Source organism: Thunnus maccoyii, chromosome 5 (genome assembly GCF_910596095.1).
Source record: "Thunnus maccoyii chromosome 5, fThuMac1.1, whole genome shotgun sequence".
NCBI classification, from domain to species: Eukaryota; Metazoa; Chordata; class Actinopteri; order Scombriformes; family Scombridae; genus Thunnus; species Thunnus maccoyii.
The window spans coordinates 25391569-25409846 of record NC_056537.1 but is presented as its reverse complement, the minus strand read 5'-3'; the positions used below and the strand labels follow the sequence as shown (position 1 = coordinate 25409846).

Here is an 18278-nt window from a genome sequence, read left to right as displayed (position 1 = left end):
TTATAGTTTTGAAGCCACAACAAAAAATTGAATCTAATGACTTGTTGACTTTGCATTTGGCTGAAGCAAGGGGAAAACTGAGTAAATAAATGCCACGTCTCCATCTAACATTTGCTCATTCTTTCCAATTTTGTCTTTCATCATATGCTTCCCTTCTGCCCTATTCTGCTTCCTCTTTATTTCTTCCACAATTGCTTCCAGTCATCTGTCTTACAGCAGAACCAGACATTAAAATGTTAAGTGAAGCACCTACCCTGGCTTTGTTGTGGTACGCCTGTCTGAGCAGAAATTCAATGAGTACGGCAAGTGGAAAGCTACAGGTTGTAGACACACTCTGCCGCTTCAGGGGCCACTGGCTCTGGTGTAGGATTATTTTACATCATGTGGAAGAGACAGATCCACAAGAAAACAGACTGGGTGGCTGTCTGGTGCGGAGCCTGTCACAGCAGACGGTAGCCTGTGGTCTGTGGTTTAGTCTGAGCTCGTAGGACCGATTCTGGTGTCGCCTGCACTGTCAACCTGCGCTCATTATAGGTCATGTAATGTATGAAACACATTGTCATTTACTCATCTTAGCATGCCTAAAAGCATGCCTAAAATTGTTGTCTGTGACTATGATTATCAGGCAGTTGGACTATTTGATCTTGTGACAGTTAGTTATTTCCATAGTAGTCATAAATAGCATCTGTTGGATACTTGGGAAGTGCTATGGCATGGACTATATTTTTCCTCCATGTTCAGTGCATCACCAGTGGCTCAAATTTGCCTCCATGCTAAATTGGTGATCAGTAGTAATGGCCCTGCCTCATGAGGAAGGAGGTTGTGTATGGTCATCTGGCTTCATATGTCATTTCTATATATTATTGTAGCATTGCGTTTAATGTACATGTTTTAATGGGAATTAAAGTGTATGCATGCTCACACAAATATCCATATCAACCACCTACAGCTGTGCTGGTGTCAGGGCTGCTGTTGTGTTGTATAGCATTCAATATTCCTCCCTGCTGCTCAGTCATTCACAAGGCCACATAACTGTGTATAACTGTCATGTAGCTCTGCCATTTCTCCAAACATCTACCTTTTTAACACCCCACTTTTTAGCCTTGTGTGTGATTATCGCTCCATGAATTTTTCCAATTAGAAGTTGATGTAATCAGAGGAGTCATTCTCAGTCCTTGTTTTTCTTCCTCTGTTTGACAGGCTGTCACAGGCGAGCCGGGGAACCCACTGCCTCTGTTTCCAACCACATCTGAGCTGGTGAGAAATTACGCCATGTTCCACTCTGCCTGGTTTTTAGTTCCAGCCCCTGGATGACTTAATTCTGTCTTTAACCTATCACACTGTAATCACTGCTTAAGCATTTGTTTGTTTGCAAAAGGCTCCTCTCACTTTGTGTGAATGAACCTTTTCCTTTCGGTTGCTTAATTTGAAGATAAGAATGAATGTGCTCATGAATATAGTTAAAGTCAAGAATTTCAGGAAATGAAGATGTAATGAAGGAATGAGGCAGAAACAGCCAAGTCACACAGTTTAGTTCTCTTGTAGTAGAATGTTGTGGTAATTTCCCAGTTCGCTCTAGAGTGTTGTAATAGAATAGACAATCGACCTTCCAGGAAGCACGCTCCTGGGACTAAATTACAGATTGTTCAGGGCTGACTTGCTGCTCTGGTATGGGCTTCCTGTCCACCTACTTCCAAACCTTGGGGTGGGTGTCTACAGGAAATAGCCCCTTACGCATGCACACACACACACATGCTCACACACAATTTTAGGGACATAACCTCCATGACCTCCAGCATTGCCATTACCAGCAATTGGTTAAAGGCATTAATTATTTCAGACCATAAGGACTGCAGACACACATGGAAAAGCAGTCAGAATTCTCCTGTGTGGTAAATAAGTGTCAGAAAGAATAACAAGTGCCAGGAGTCATTGACTACCTACCTATGATTGGTTGTGAAAATACATTTTTCTTCTCCAATTTCCCTCCCGATAATGCTGTTCCCAAGCACAGTGTCTTTGCATCACTAATATTTCTGCTTGCTTATGAATGTTTCAAAGTTTTTGGACTAAGTGTTAATCTCTTGCATGAAATGTGCAAATATAATATTGCATGGACTGTCAGTTACATCTATATATCTGTATATCTGACACAGCTGTTTGAATAATGAACTGCTATTAGACTGCTTCTATCTGAAGATCAGAAACCTCTGTTTTGTACACAGTGCAGTCATGCCTTATTAAGATCTCTGGCCATTGTTCAGTTCAGCTGTAAGTTATATTGTGCTTGCAGAGGCACATACTTGAGTATGTTTGGAAGCACACGTCAGCAATATGGCTAGAAAACCGCGGGATAGAGAGTGTTGATCCCGCCAAGCAGCAGTCATTTTATGTGTTGTCTGCCACAGATCAGGCCTTGAACTTCAGTGGAGAAAGCCTCGGGTTAAAAACAAACACGACTGCTTCATAACATTAGCGGGTAAGAATCAACAGTGTGGCTCATGTCTGAACTTCAAGAGCTAGAGGACATTCAGACAACAGTAGTAAGAGTAGTTTATTTAATTTCATGGCAGTGATGCAAGCAACAAGAGCCCATTCATTTATGTATATGAGCGATCAAAGGGAAAATTCCAAGTAGATTATAGCAAACACAGGGTAACATTTTGCAACACTTAATCAGAGAGGTATTGATTGTCATTTTTGAGGCCTGAGTTTGTGATGGTGTTGTATTGGATTGTAAAGTGTGTTTTTGTTAGTTAGTATTTTCAGGAGCGCTCCAGCAATTTTACACATCAAGTTCAGTACACCCACCATGAGGAGTATCACTCAGCCTGTGAAAACAGTTGTACAATATAATATCAGTGGCTCTGAAAAAATAACTCTGATATCACAGTGATGTCATCAGGGCTGTATTATGGGAAATTTAGGATCCAGTGTTTTTGGAGCTTGGCTCACACTAGGCACTAAAAGTCAGGATATCTCGGCCTCTCTCACATGTTTTCAGATTTTTAAAAAAAATCTCTTTGGAGTCCCCCAACTTTTTTAAAAATGTATTCCAAATCACTGTAACGCCCATTAAAAATTATAATGCAGTCCAGTACAACAGTGAAGTACAACAACTCTAGAATATACAACCTAAAATTTAGTCAACATACACATAACTAAAGTAGTCTACTCAGCAGTCACTGAACATCTCAGTACGATGTAGAATTTACTGCAGCACTGTTGCATAGCCTTACATTGAACAGGTGCTTCTAGTTTTCTGGATACTCGGTGCATATTCAGAGGGGAAATAACATAAGTTGCTAACCTCTTTCATGCTTCAATCCTGGCTGAATTGAGGTGTGCTAACATGAATAAGGAAACACTCTGGATCATGACTATCCATGTAAAACAGCTACTACCAGGTGCCAGCAAGCACAGTGAGAAAGCAGGCTGCTGCTCTCCATTCTGGGTCACGCTGTTCAGAATGAAGTACCTTGTCAGCAGTAAGCAGCAGTGAAGCATTGAGGGTCCTTTGCTCCAAAAACTTTGTGTTCCTTAAATCTTCTGAGCTCTGCTCAAACACTTATAATCAGGCTCAGTGGCTTCAGCTGTAGATTGTCAGTGACGGTAGTGGACAGTGTAGTGTGGTAGTGACCTCTGGCAGGAGCTGTGGGTTCTGCAGTCAGTATCATAACATCTGCCTATGTCCAAACGTATGTAACCAAATGTAACTTGTAAAAACAAGTTGGGGTCAATTGTGGCATTGTTGCAGAAGTGTTTACAGTTTTGAGCTGTTTCTGAGAGAGGCCTGAAGACAAGACACATCATTGATCCATACAGCTGACTAAAACTTCATACTGCCACTGCAACTTTAGAATGTTATTCTTTTCTATTTCAATTCAATGGCAGTAACATCTGGGTCCTCAGTCAGCTCTGAGCAATAAAGGAAATCGTCCATGGAGACTGGTTGGTCTGGACATGCCTTTTCTGCTGGGGGAAAGGGAAATTAATAGCCCAAGGTTGTCGCTATAAATCCCTGTGAGGCAGAGTAGATGCTTAGCTTCAGAAGAGGGTTTTTTTTGTAATGCTCATTCGCTTTGCTTTTTAAATTCTGCTCACCGTTTTCTTCTGTAGAGCAGTGCAACAAGGACAAGAGTTATTGGTCTGGTTTTTACATTCTAGTAGAATTCCTTCACTCTGCTGTTTAGATTGGCTCGATAAGGGAAATCCTTGTTAACTTATTCTGCCAATTCAATGATTTACTGAAAATACCTCTAATACTTCAGTTGGAATGTGTACATGTTCAATTATGTAATATATATTTGTGTGCACACGTGTTTATACTGCTAGTCGGTGTGATATTGTGCTCGTTTTTGTGTGAGTGTCCTTATGCAACACTTGCTTCTGCTCTGCTTGCAGCTCAGGTTGTGTTTTGACTTAGGAACATGCAAAATTGTCCTGATCGATTGGCAATGACTGATGATATGCTTTGTAATGAATATCTTGAGCCTGATGCCTGATACTGATCACCACCTTCCCTATAGGTTTGTCATAGTTTTTTTCTACTTTCATTGTTGCTGAAGTTGACATAATGGCACTGAAGCAGACCAATTCTTAAGTCTAAAAGTGAGAAAATACATCTTAACCCGTTGAAGAACAGCTGACGCAGATTAAAACAGAGCGGAAGGCCGGAGCTGTCTGGAAAAAGCTCCCAAAGTGCCGTCAGTGTTCATTATTGCTGGTATTCCCTTTAATCACAATGAATGAGTTATTCATTTTATTTGACTTTTTTTTTTCTCCGAATATTTTTTATTCTGTAACATCAGTTGCTTCTAGTCTTTTCACTGTCACTGGCACCGGTATGGACATCCTCTGGCTTTCAGTTTGAAGAGTAAAAGGCTCAGCTGAAATGAAAAGCATTGAGTGGTTTCAGGCAGCACCACTCAGTACACACACCGTAAACCCTGACTGAGGACAGGGGGGAGTGGGAGAAGGGGAGGATGAAGAAAGTGGAGGTTGAAGGACAGGGAAAAGGGCACTGTATTTCACAGCCCCAGTTATGTTCTTTCTGTAAAAACATCAAGGCTTTGCTTCACAGCACGGCTCCCCTGCCTCTGTGTTTGATGGCTGTGTTAGCAGGACCACAACACAACACCCTTGCTTCAGCAGGGTCAAATGGGCTCAAAGAGGATCCTGGCTTTTAATCAAACTATATGGAATGCTGCTGAATGTTGACTTGGCTTTATAAAACAGTGCTTTTTGTTTTGTTTTACAAAAGATAAATTTCTATGTCACAAAGCCTATTTGCAACGATCATGTTCCAGTATCAAAAGTGTGAACAATGTTTGTAAAATGCATTCATGACACATTGTTTTGGTTAAGTTCTTCATCTTAGTTAATCTGACATAGTTACCACATCTTTTTTGTGAAATTAAGGACTTCCTTCGATTCATCGAGAAGAGCAAATTTAAGTTTTTTATCTGCACATAAAGCTCACTTGTCCTAAATAATTCCTCCAAAAATTATAAGGACATCTCAAAGTTTGTGGATGGTATGATGATACTTCTTTGACTGTGTCTGGTTTTGGGACACCAAGAACTCAAACTGGGTCAAAGGAAGATTTCTTTCCACTGTTAACTTTTTCCTAATTTTAACTTCTCAGTGTCTCGTCTGCACACCTTCCCGCATCCTTGAAATATTTACAGTGGCTATCTGCCAGCAACTCTAGATGATGATATAATATATGTAAGTTATAATTCCATATCTTCAAGCGTGGCTAATGAGCTCTCAGAATGGACACAGATGAGCAGGTATTAATCTCCCACAACTGCTCAGGCTAATTTTGGTCTTATCAAATGACTGATTATCTTTCTCTTCCTCTGCAACAGAAATAGTTTGTCCTTGAAGTGCCCTCTGCTGCATTGATTCCGAATAGAGCGAGTGTTTGTGGTTATGTGGTTCAAAAACCATTTAGGGAGAGATTAAAGACCTAAAACCAGAGCGATGAAAGGAAAAAAGTATTTTAAAAAAAAGATAAATTGGGTGCATTAAAACTGAGCAAACTTTCTAGTAAAGTGTCTTTCTAATAAAGTGTCTCTTCTCATAGATGGTTGCTACACGATGCATGCTCTCAAACTTTTTAATTAATTATTGCCTGCATGAGCTCACTGCAGCACCAGTGCTTCATTCATTCTCTGTTGAATCAACTGAGCCAAAGGTGGCATCTCTTCCAAGCTCTGCCTCTTGAAACTTTCTCTCACTGCTTGTGTGCCAGTTGTGGTTGTTCAACATTTGGGCTTGGTCTCTTGCGAGGACCTGAATAGCATATAAAATCCCCAGAGTCACTGATGAGTGACATTTTAGTGGCTAGAGGAGAGCTCTTAACAATACCTATGAGCATTTCTCTCCCGCTCTCTGTCTGTCTCTATCTCGCTGTGGTAGAGAGAAAGATAAAGACCAAGTGCAAGAGGGAGAGAGAGAGAGAGAGAGAGAGGATTAATATTCAAGCTGATTGTGTCACCAAGCCTCCTGCAAACTGCCTGTCATTGGCTCCATTGTGAGTTTTGCTAACTATGACCTAATGGCTCTACTGTGTAGTACTGTGTGTGTCTCAACTTGTGATTAAACCCATTCATTTTAAAGCTGCTACATAACATAACATAACATAACATAACATAACATAACATAACATAACATAACATAACATAACATAACATAACATAACATAACATAACATAACATAACATAACATAACATAACATAACATATAAATAATTCTTGATTTGGGTTGCAGTATATTATCAATGACATGAGCTTCCTTCAGGCTGACAGCAGACAGGCTGCAGTAGAAATCATCCAAACTTTCATGCTATAAGACTCCACCCAGACAAGTGGGGAAATGGCCATATGAGTGACAGTCAAAGAATCAAGAAAATTACTGCTCTGAATCATCTGACAATTCACAATGAGTTTCCCTCAAATCAGCACTCCCATTCTAACATAATTATGACCATATTCTCCAGTAGTTTTTGATAATAACAGGGCTGCAAGCTGAGTTGAGGAGACAGCCGTTCAACCAGAGCACCATGACAACCTTATCACATATGCTGTGATGGCCGGCTTGACGTGTACCAGCTAAAGGACCGTTTAAGAGGGCCAATCTGAATATACTGTAGATATGACCATTCTAATAATCCCAGGTGCTTAGTTGAGAGTAATACCTTTTACTGTACTCTCTCTATGGTGGGTATTATGTGGTACCTATATGTCGACTGGGTTTTATGAGATAAGAATCAGTTCATGGCATATAACTAATGATTTGACTTTAATATTAAGCCATATTAACAATGCTGATGATGAAGGAACAACAGCACTGATGAAATTTACCTTGCCTTGTGCGCCATCTAGTGAGCTTTGAGGAATATAACACAAGTGATTTTTTTTTCTTACCATAACTAATGGCCCATGTGCAGTGTGTACCACTTTTCATCCTGTTGTGTATACATTTTGCATACATGATTACTGTATATTATAGATGCAGTTTTTCCAAACATTCCCCCATGTTGCTGATTGAACAAGCAGCCATTTCTCTGCACTTGCATAGGCACAATTTTGAAGGTAAAACAGCTTGCAAAGTTTGCTAAAGAAACTCTTATCTGTGCTCTGAAGAAATTCGATTTAAGATGTTATCCAAGCCTCAAGGCTCTTAAGTTGTTTAAAAATATCAAGTAATGCACTCTGCACCAAACCTCTAACTTCATTAAACAGCACCAGGGAGAGGTTACACTTTGATGCCCACACTAAATAGAGCGGTTCTAAGTTCTGTCAAGGTTTTGTGGTGGGTCTAACCCACAGAATCAATAGTGTTCAAATTGAAAATTTCTAAAGGTATCTAAGGAGAGAGAGAGAGGCGGAGAGGGGGAGGGAAAGAAAAAAGGGAGAGAGAGAGAGTGAGGGGTGGAGAGAGTGAGGGAGGGAGAGAGAGAGAGAGAGGGAGAAAGAGAGATTGTTCACCAGTGGATAATTGGAAAGTAGGGAGTCTGAGACTGCAGTTCACATGGTGCTGAAACAGGCTGTTCCCAGTGGCTATTTATCCATATCACCTGAGAGGTGCTAGACCAGTGTCACTGACAATCAATTTTCTGATAAAATTACTTCAAGAACAAATTATCTCTCATTCATGGCCTGCTGTCATGATCTCTGTGTTCTTGTTGACACCACCAGAGGTCAGTGTGACCCTGAAATGTGCAAATGAGGGAGTGAAGATTTCATGTACTGTTTGGATGGGTAGGAAAGGAGTTTGCAGCATGCTTCATAGTCATGTCTGCAGAAAGACTGCATGGTGCAAAAGCTTTGGGTGTTTTCTTGCTTGAAAAAGAATCTTCTATTTTTTCTCCTCTTGCTCACTTTCTTTATCTGCTCCTTCCATTGCATTTCAACCTGGGATGGGTTCAACCTGTTTATGCAATTTGCATAAGCTGGCTTCAGAAATCTGTGCTTACCCCTGTGTATTGCTCAGTCAGACTGAGCTGGCTGTTCAAAAGGAATAGCTAATGACTCCATTGCCCTCGTTGACGCACGTCAGTCTATTTCAAGCTCAACGACTAACACTCTCATACATGGCCAAGTAAGAACTGATGATCTGCGAGCTGGATCGTCAGCCAGCCACTCAGTTAGTCAGGAGAGGGTTTTTCAACAGGGCAGGGCACTTTATCCTCATGCCTCGGAAACATCACCGAAGTGTATATTCTAGCCTCGTGTCACGCTGCTGACAGCACTCCACCGATGGAAGAGACGTACTGGGATATCAAACATATGATCTGACCTGATGTGGCAGCAATGGCATTTCTTCAACCCCATCCTCCTCCTCTCTGCCCATAACAGGAGCCATTCTTCAGCCCCGTCTCCTTATTGATCCCCATTTGGCTGGGTTTCATTCCTCCCTCTCCGTTACCCACCATCAGTCTCAGTCCTAAGCTCATCCACCACTGACCCCTGCTCTCAGGATGAGAGAAGCCGTAATTGGAGGGGAACGAGGTTGAAGAGGGGGATTTGAGAGTCAAGCCATAGAAGGGGCGAGAATGAGTGAGGAAGAGTGGAGATAAAAAGACAGGGGAAGTGCGAGAGAGCGATTGGGCAGCTGGGTGGAGACGATTGGCATTAACTGGACTGCTGAATGCTTGGGCAGGAAGGGCACTGCCAGCCGCAGAAGCTTGTGGCCGGCATTCACATGACTATCTGTATGCTGGGACGCAGGAGAGTAATAGAATCCCAACGTGATGTGCTGGGATGCTTGCAGAGGGGAGGGGGTGGGAGTGGGGAGTAAATTTAGCCACACAGCCGCAGGCAGGCAGCTCCACAGGGCTGGGGGGATGTTCACAGCTCTGGGGCCTTCTCTGGCTACCCCTCTCTGGTCCTCTCTACCCTTCTGGAAGAGTCATGGAGGGCAGTGCTGCAATCACAACATGAATCACCTCCTTTCCATACCTTAGCAGGCTGAATGGCCAAATGGCGAGATGTATCGCATTGCAATGTGATGGCAGTGGGGGAAGGGTGGAAGATAAGTCAGTCGCACTTTATTTTCAGGTTCTGTTAGGGTAGCATCTGTTGGCTTGCGCAGCTATTGGGTTTCAAAGGCAATAGTGCATGTGAATGAAGAGATGTTCTATGATCGAATAGATGTTTCATGATTGATATACAGATGTTTCTCTGACGTTATTCAGCCAGTTAAGCTACAGTAAAGCTATTATTTTGCCTCCGAACATGCGTGGTATTTGGCATCTCTCAATGTCAGTGGTTTTGTCCTTAAATACATCACACATTTCTCCTTCAGAGTCCTAACTGAGCCCTGCTCGCTATCCCTATCATTTCCCCTCCTTAATACCTCCCCAAGCAATATCAGGTGAAGATCAAAAAAGGGTGTCGCGACTTTGAGGATCTCGTATCCAAGGCCATGTAAATCTGTCGTGGAACATCTTGAAATGATTATCTTTTCTCTTAATGGAACCGTTCAGCAGTTTGACAGTTGATTAACTACCTTTTGTCATTGAAAAAGGCCTCACACTCTCTCTAATGTTGTTATTAATAAAAGAAGTTATTATGATATGTTTGATACCTATGAGAAAATTAATCAAATATGAAGCTTTTGTTTTTATTTCTAGGAATTCAGTTTACAGAGTAACTCACCTGTTAAGATGTGGCCAAAATTTAGGTTATATCAGGTTATAGTAGTATCCAAGGTTTTTATCTATTCAAACACTGGCAAGTTAAAACATATTTTGTACAACTCCTTAAATGAGTCAAAGCATGTAACTTAGTGATGCAGTAAACTAAAAAAAACATAATTAGCTGAGATGTTTGCCAGTTTGTATTTTTTTTGCAATCATTTATCTTCTATCTAGGATTTAGCTTCAGTTACTTTGCCGAAAATCATGTAGCATGTGAGGTAATGATATTTCTCTTTGATTGCTCTTATGTTGGCATCTAAACAATCAAACATTCATCATCTCTAGTTATATACTCCAGAAAAAAATATAACATCTGATCATAGTATTATCAGGTCCTTTGAGCCGATTACCTTTGTGTTCATACTCCATTAGTGGTTGATCATCCACATGTTATTCTTATTCACGAACCACTGTCAGACTTTGATGCTTGCTGTTTATAATTGCAAGTTTATGGTATAGCTGTATTATCTCAGATGAGAGCTGCAGTCCTGAATAACAAAGGCTTCCCATCTGTTCAGTTTGTCAGAAACTATAGCACAAATGATTTAACCATTCAAAGCGGATAGTGCTCTGGCCATAAAAAGTAATTCAGTGTTAACCAAATGTTCCTCTCTTTTCCTCTGTTGAAAGAGCTAAGGATACAGACTTTGAAATGGCAGGAGGTTGAGATGAGACACTGTGTGCGTGTTGTGTGAGTGAATGCAGTGTCAACAGCACGCTTTATTTTTCCAGGATGAGTATTTCTCTCCTTAGCCTGAATCTTAATTTCAGATCCCTCTGACAGTCATGAACAATAGCTAAGCCTGGCTGTTGTGAATCTAATTTTCACTGAAACATTGGCAAATTCTTGTTGGAATTGAGGGATTATGACTTGGCTTTAAGAAATAATGGTTAACATAAAAATAAAAAAAAAAACAGATACCTGAATTCCATCTGCTTTCTGTAGTTATAGATGGCAATGGTTGTTTTGCTTGTGTAATATCCTGTATGTAATCCTGTTTTGTGATGAACAGATGATACAAATACAGTACTTGGCCATTTTCCTTCATTAGACGTTTATTTAAGTATTTAGGTGGACTATAACACCCAAATTCACAGTTGACACCTTTTCGCAAATGGGTGATAGGAAAATTAACTGATGGGTTTTATTGCTGCTAATATTCAGTTCACTCACCAGTTGTCTGCTTTATTATTATTTTTTGTCGGTTTATTTGTCTTTAGAGAGTAGGATGCAAGTAATGCAGGAAAGCTTTGAAATATTCCCTTATTATGTGGCTTGTTTCATAATCCACAACAAAAAAGTTTTGCCCCTCTCGAATTAAAAGTCTCCCTTGCAATAAATCTTATGCTGCCTTCCTAAGTGTTTGACACTTTTTGACAAAAATAAACAATGAACTGAGTGAATATAATACAATACAGATGTTCTTCAAGACTAAAATGATCTTGCAGTATCCTTTCAATGGACCAGTGCTGGTGTTGAATTCAGTTGAAGCAACTACAAGGAGTTTTTAACTGGTTATGAAACAGTCTCATGATGCCTCTATATGACCCACATAAGCAAACAAGACCATCAGTGAGAAGACTGGCTGTTTCTATATAGTTATTCTAAATGACTGCAACTGAGTCGGATTCCCCGTGAAATCAGATGAAACGATTTATGGCATGCAGACCGGAAGAGACTATGTTTACATTACATGTAGCATTGAGGGGAGGACAATTTTCTTCATTTGATAACGTCAAAAGTGACATGTAACCTAGATGTATGAACGATACTAAAACAAGGTTTACTTTGTTCCGCCATCATCATATTACAGTTATTAATCTTACATAGCCACAAACGGATACATTAACTCATCGCTATGCGTCCTGCAAACAGCTGTGTTTAAAAAAGGAAAATAGTGTTAAAAATAAGTTATATCTTTATTTCACCCACTTCCGAAACAAATGCGTACACTAGCCAGATCAAGATCTTTATGACACGAGGTGGTGGTGCTCAGAGGATATGCAGTCTTTATTCTGGGAAACACTACTGCTTTTTTCCACAGTGGCTGCCAAAATATAGTTCCTTGTAGTAACTTTAAGTGGCATAGCAGTTAAAATCAGTCTTCATCTTCAGTCATGGCCAGGTCAGGTAGCTTTTGTTTCATTCATTACTTGGTGTGGAATGCAGCTCCAAACTCCATCTGATAATTCAGATGTTCATTTTAAGTTGTACTCACATTGAGAAACTAATGTTTTCACCCTTCTGCAAATGATGTGAAGAGAAGGCATGCAAATTACACAGATAAGGCATGAACATAGTACTGTTGGTTGCAATACATTTTGTCTCCATGTGAGCAGAATTCAGTCACTCATTTTCTGTTATCTCAGCCTCGGCAGCACAGAATACTAGATGTTTTTCTTTTATATCATCAATTTAATTGGGCCATTAGCCTTTTTCCTAATGTTCATCAACACTGGTCTGTACTATTCAATGTTGAGTCTTTTATGCATCTGTCTACACCATGGAACTAACATGCTTTTAAAATTGTAGTGTTTTTTGTCCTCTCATATTTGCTTACAACCATTGAGATGTGGTCTTAGTTAGTAGTAAACATACTGTAGACTGGCCGCTGTGACACTTAGAACTAATGCATGTATATAATGTATATTGTTATACTGTAAGGCCCCTAAGTAAAAGAGTACCGAACTACTTTATTTTAATGGTTTTGTATTATCTAAAACTTGAATACCGGTAACCTAGCATGTGACTTGTGCCATGCTGGCAGGCCCAGTTGCTTCCAACCAGCTTCCCACTAACTTGTGGGGGGCAGACTTATAACCTGCTGTAAAAGCCATGATTGCATAGCTCTTCATCAGCTGCTTTTGTCCCTGCCATCACTACATAAGATTAAAGCTAATTCCTTTAATAACTCATTGTCTAGACTGAGTCATCCATGCTACACGGCACTTGAGCCACAGGTGTGGTAGGCTCTTTTTTTAGATGTCTCCAGCCCTCTCTATTGCCTTGATGACTCTCCATACATCCCAACTCGTCAGTGCCTGGGTGGTCACTGTTGGTCAGTCAGACAGCAGTGCTAAATGGTCAGGATCATAGGATTTAGGACTTTCATAAGATGCAGTACATTACAGTACATATTCATCATCTTAAAGAAAGTTAAGCTCACGAAGACAGCATGTAGCAGTCCATGCATACAAATCAGTGGGTGGTGGACACTGAATTTTGTATGTTAATAGCATTCACAGTCTGGCAAAGCCAACACACAAAATAAATTTAAAACTTACAGAAGATACTGACCTTTTATGTACAACCAGAGTTTGTGAGCTTAGTTTACCAGCAGAGAAATATTCTGGTTAATAGACAAGCAAACAAATATACAGCAGACTGAAAGATTAGTAGAAGATGCCACAAAATCATAGCTAAATATTAATAGAGTAAATCAGCCTTTCACAAACAATTTTGACATTTTGATGTAACCTTTGTTTGCTTTTTTGACAAATCACTTGGTTCTATTACAGGGAAGACTGATCAGCAACACAAAAATGCTGTGACTGAAAGTAACCCAGCCAGCATTTTAAATGTGTTGTTATTGTCAGCTTAAGCATAAGCCTGTGCTACACAGGGATGACGCTTTACATGCAAGCCTCCCTCTTATTTTTAACAACTTGGCCCTGAATATCTTCCTGTGTGTAGGACAGTGAATTAATATGCATTGAAGCTAAGCGCTCAGGTGTGGAAGAGGAGACCTGGCATTCTGTGGAGAGCGGCATTGAGAAAGTGGGCCGTGAGTGATGAGGGATAGGACCGATCGTGACACTTTGAGTCAGCCTTTATTCAGTGTGCACCTTCTGTCATCATGCGCCCGCCACTTCTTTCATCTCTGTCATGCACAGAATGCCATAACTCGGTTAGCAACACCCACGGCAAATACAGACCAGCCCTCCTTCAAAATACACACATGTTCTGTACTGTGTGCACCTTTGCCTGCCATCTGGAGTCACCATTCTATGACATTTTAATGGGTATTTATAACACCGTGATTTGTGATCTGTGTTCTGTATTGAATTGCCATTCAGGAGATCCTCTAATAGGTTGTTCCTGGCTGAGAAACTCAAGACCTCCGGGAAGACTTCTTGTCTCCATAAGTCATCTTTGCATTCATTTTAATAGCTTCCTGAGGCTATCCTTTCCTATTACCCCAGAGAATTTGCAGGATACAAGAATGAATGATGAAGGTGACACTTGGCTTCAGAATGAATCCTTTCTAATGAGGAAAAAAAACTCACACACACATGTACACAAAATGCACATCTGGAGAACGAATAGTTACCCCAGTCACAGACATATGGTATGGTACAGTACTGCACATCACCGTGTGAGTGTGTGAGTGTGTGTGAGTGTGTGTGTGTGTGTGTATGTGTGTGTGTGTGTGTGTATAGATCCCCCCTCTAGAGCCCCTGTGGAGCTCAGAGAGACATTTTGGTCACCAGGAGACCTAAAGAACAAACAGTGGCCTGGTGCCAGGGAGACTGCAAGGCGCTTAATTCATCACTACCCCTTGCTGAGTGACAGATTGAAATGACACTCACACAAAGTGTAGAGTAGGGTACTCATGCCTTGTCTCTCTCTCTGTCTTTCCATCTCTCTATCTCATTATGTGGAATAGCTTGGAAAAGGCTAACATGGCAATATCATAATTAGCGGGGCACATTAAAATCACAGCCATGAAGCGTATCATTAAAAATCCTCTGCTGCAAGCCACCTCCATCTTTCCAGACTCCCACATTCGCAAACTAAAAGTGCTTACAGTCTCCCTCTGGATTTATCATTGCATCACTGCAATCCACTATCTGTTTTTTGGCTCACTTTCTCTCGGTCTCTGTCTTCCCTCCTCTTGCGGGGAGATGAATAGGCAGCAGGACTGACGTGGATCCATCATTCACTGTGTCAATCCTCAAGCGGTGATCAAAGCCACAGGAGAAGACTTGTCCCATCCACAACATGATTTAGCCATAAGATGAAGAGGATCCGGACATCTCTGTTCTTCACCATGTCTGTCAGTACACTGATAAATAAGAACCACAAAGATGGGGGTGTTAAGAAAGAAGGCTTGAAATGTGTTTCCTCTGTGGATTTGTATTATCCTGTTATTTCATTTTGCGAATGGATAGTAAAAAGATGAGGGCAGAGTGAGAGAGAGAGTGCAGGACAGTTCGTGTGATAGTGTGTGGACTTGCCTGAGAACAGGATTTCCCTCAGTCACAGGTCAGCTGCAGAAGTGGATGAATGGCTCACTTGCTCTTTGGCTGCCTGTTCAACACTCATCATCAAATGATGAAGCTCTCAATCACCTGACCTTGTTCATGTGAGACTTACCAATTTACTGTTATCTACCAAGCTTTCTGCAGAGAGTACCCCCCTTATCCTCTTGTATCTCCTTCCCTACCATGTTGTTCAATGAATCATAGTGTGTATATATATATATATATATATATATATATATTTTTTTTTTTTTTTTTTTTTTCTTTTTCCAATTTTGAAGTGTACCATCAGCCCATGTATCTATCCAGCAGTGGCTCTAGTATTAATGTCCCTGCCAAGACACACTTCCTCAAGCTATATCTCATTTCTGCCCTTATAGCTGCAGAACCTAAATAATGCCGGGATCGTTTGAGAGACATGACAGAGACAAAACAATCATCAGAAAGCTGACGTCTGATGTTCTTCTGCAATTTATCATGCAGTGGTTGTCCCTTGCACTCACACAAACTCACAGCTTCCCATGTGTCTTTGCTGTGCAATCTGACTCCAGATTTAGTGTAACCTGCTCGTGCTCTGTGTATTCATATGAAATCCAGTTGTCCATTTGTAGTGGAAGACATACAGACCCATTATAGTCTCTGTGGACGGTTGGCGGATGTGACTGTGTCTTTGCTTGTTTTGAGAGGCAGACTTAAGATGTTGTACTGTACTTGTTAAAACCCTCTGGAGATGACTTTGGTGTATAGTACAACCCATTACATGTCAAAGGTCACATATTTTTTCCTCCTTGTAGACTGCCATTACATTCCTTTCTTCTTTTCTTTGCGTCATCGCCATTTGCCCTCAATTTCCATACTTTCCTAAATCTCCTTACTCATTTTACTCCCTCCTGTTTTTTTGCTGTTTTTCCCTAAATATTGCTGTTTCTTCAGTCCCCTCTCTCTTAAATCCTTCACCCTTGTCTATATGCACTTCATCTTTCCTCATCTTTCCTCTCACATTCTCCTGTGTCTGCTGACACAGTGCCCAGCGGATGCCTGACACCTGGGGTTGGCAGCGCTTTCTTTCCTGCCTAACATGGCCTGGAGAACGAGAGGGAAGGGGAAGTGAGCCTTGTGCCCCTGTCTCAGCTGGGAAGGACCAGTGGGGATTTGTGGAGATCTAAACACCTGCAGGGGGCTTGAGAACATTGCTAGGATGTTCTCACACACACACACACACACACACACACACACACGCACACACATACATACACACATACAAACATTCAGAAACATGGGGGGGGTTTAGGTACGGACACACATTGTCACACACATTGGCATCCTCTGCGTCTGCACACATTTTCACACAAACAAATGTACACAGAGAAAGGGTATCCATAATAGGAAAAAGTATTCATGCTGTGTGCATCTTCTGCCCATCAACGACTGCTGTCAATGGAGAGATTGTGAAGGTTGTTCAATAAAGCCTGCTTTGGAATCTGTGTGGACCACTAGGCTTTCATCTGTACACTGATAGAACGGCACTCAGTGGAATAAAGCAATGTGAGGGAAATAGTGATCAATGTGAATTGTCTTCTTCTCTCAACACTTTGTCCATGCCTTTTAGTATTGCTGCAGTACTGTGTGTAAGGTCTTTTTATAGCTACTGTGCACATAATCCCCTCTCAAGATATATAGAGCATTAAGACAAGAAATTGTAGGATATCTTTAGTGTGCTATATCTGTGTTTGACAGTCTGTAGTAGGGTTTTGGCCTCTGTACTGCAGTGAGGTAGGAGTGTATGACAGCCATTTTTGCTAATTATGTTTTCCAAGCACATATTTCATCTGCTGCTCACTGTTCCCTGTCCGCACTTATCATACCCCCCCCTCCTCCCTTTTCGTTCGGCCCCCACTTTAATTCTCTAAGACTGTACCACCAGCTTGTCTATTACCTTAATTTAAAACTCAGGGAGAGAAATGAAATAATAGAGGTTTTATCAGCTATAAATCCAGTATGGCATTACTCAGAGCAGACAGACTCTCTGGAAATTAGCATGAATAATATGAGCCACTAATACCACATCTCGTGTCAGACTGATGTGTTTCTTGGTGTTCATCCAGAATCTATTAATCTATTTTCTACTTATTCTGTCGCCCTGTCAGGGAAGGTAAAGGGCACAGGGGTTGAAGCCCTGCTTGTTCATCAGAGGAAGAACAAGATGTATTTTCTTGTCTTTTGGTTTCACATCAAAACAGTTTATCCATTTAATTTAAAAAAAACAGTAAGTGAATGGCCTCATTCAGCAGTATGAAATGTCCGGTTCGAGGCAAATGTAATCAATCATACCTCAAATGTTTCAGATTTTTTGAAATCTTAGGCAGCAATTGAAGTCTTGAGCTGAGCAGAACATAGGGCTGTGAACTTTGCCAACTGGTGATGATATGCCTTAGTCAATGATGAGATGGATTTTGTTAGGTCATGGGTGATGACAGCTTACCCCAGTAGCACTGGAGCACTTGCTTACTTCCCAACCCCCTGTGTGCAGTGATCTCTGATGAGTATGTTTCCAAAAAATGTGTGTGTGTGTGTGTGTCTTGGTTGATGGGTGCACAGCTGCGCCTCTCCCTGGCATGAGTGTGTCCTAACAGATGCTGTAGCATGTCTATGTGCGTTTGGGGGAGACGGAGGAATTCTGGCAAAGTGAGCGCTGCAGATGCCTCTGATTGCACGCTGGATCAGGAAGGAAATTCCTTTAGGACGAGGACAGAGGATCAACAGCTACAGCCTGCTGGGCCAACTTGGCATGGCCTCTGCAGTGGA

The 18278-nt window shown here is 41.2% G+C and overlaps 1 protein-coding gene across 4 annotated transcripts in view; it reads left to right on the top strand.

The window, feature by feature from the left end:
• The window catches only part of tspan9a (tetraspanin 9a), a 166907-nt gene that overhangs the window by 23434 nt on the left and 125195 nt on the right, over positions 1–18278 (top strand). For 3 of the 4 annotated variants that reach the window (XM_042412470.1, XM_042412468.1, XM_042412469.1), the window contains one exon: positions 1201–1257. The exons of the other annotated variant lie outside the window; for it this stretch is intronic. The gene's annotated coding sequence lies outside the window, so the exon portion shown is untranslated. The remainder of the gene's footprint in view (positions 1–1200; positions 1258–18278) is intronic. 4 annotated transcript variants of the gene reach the window in all.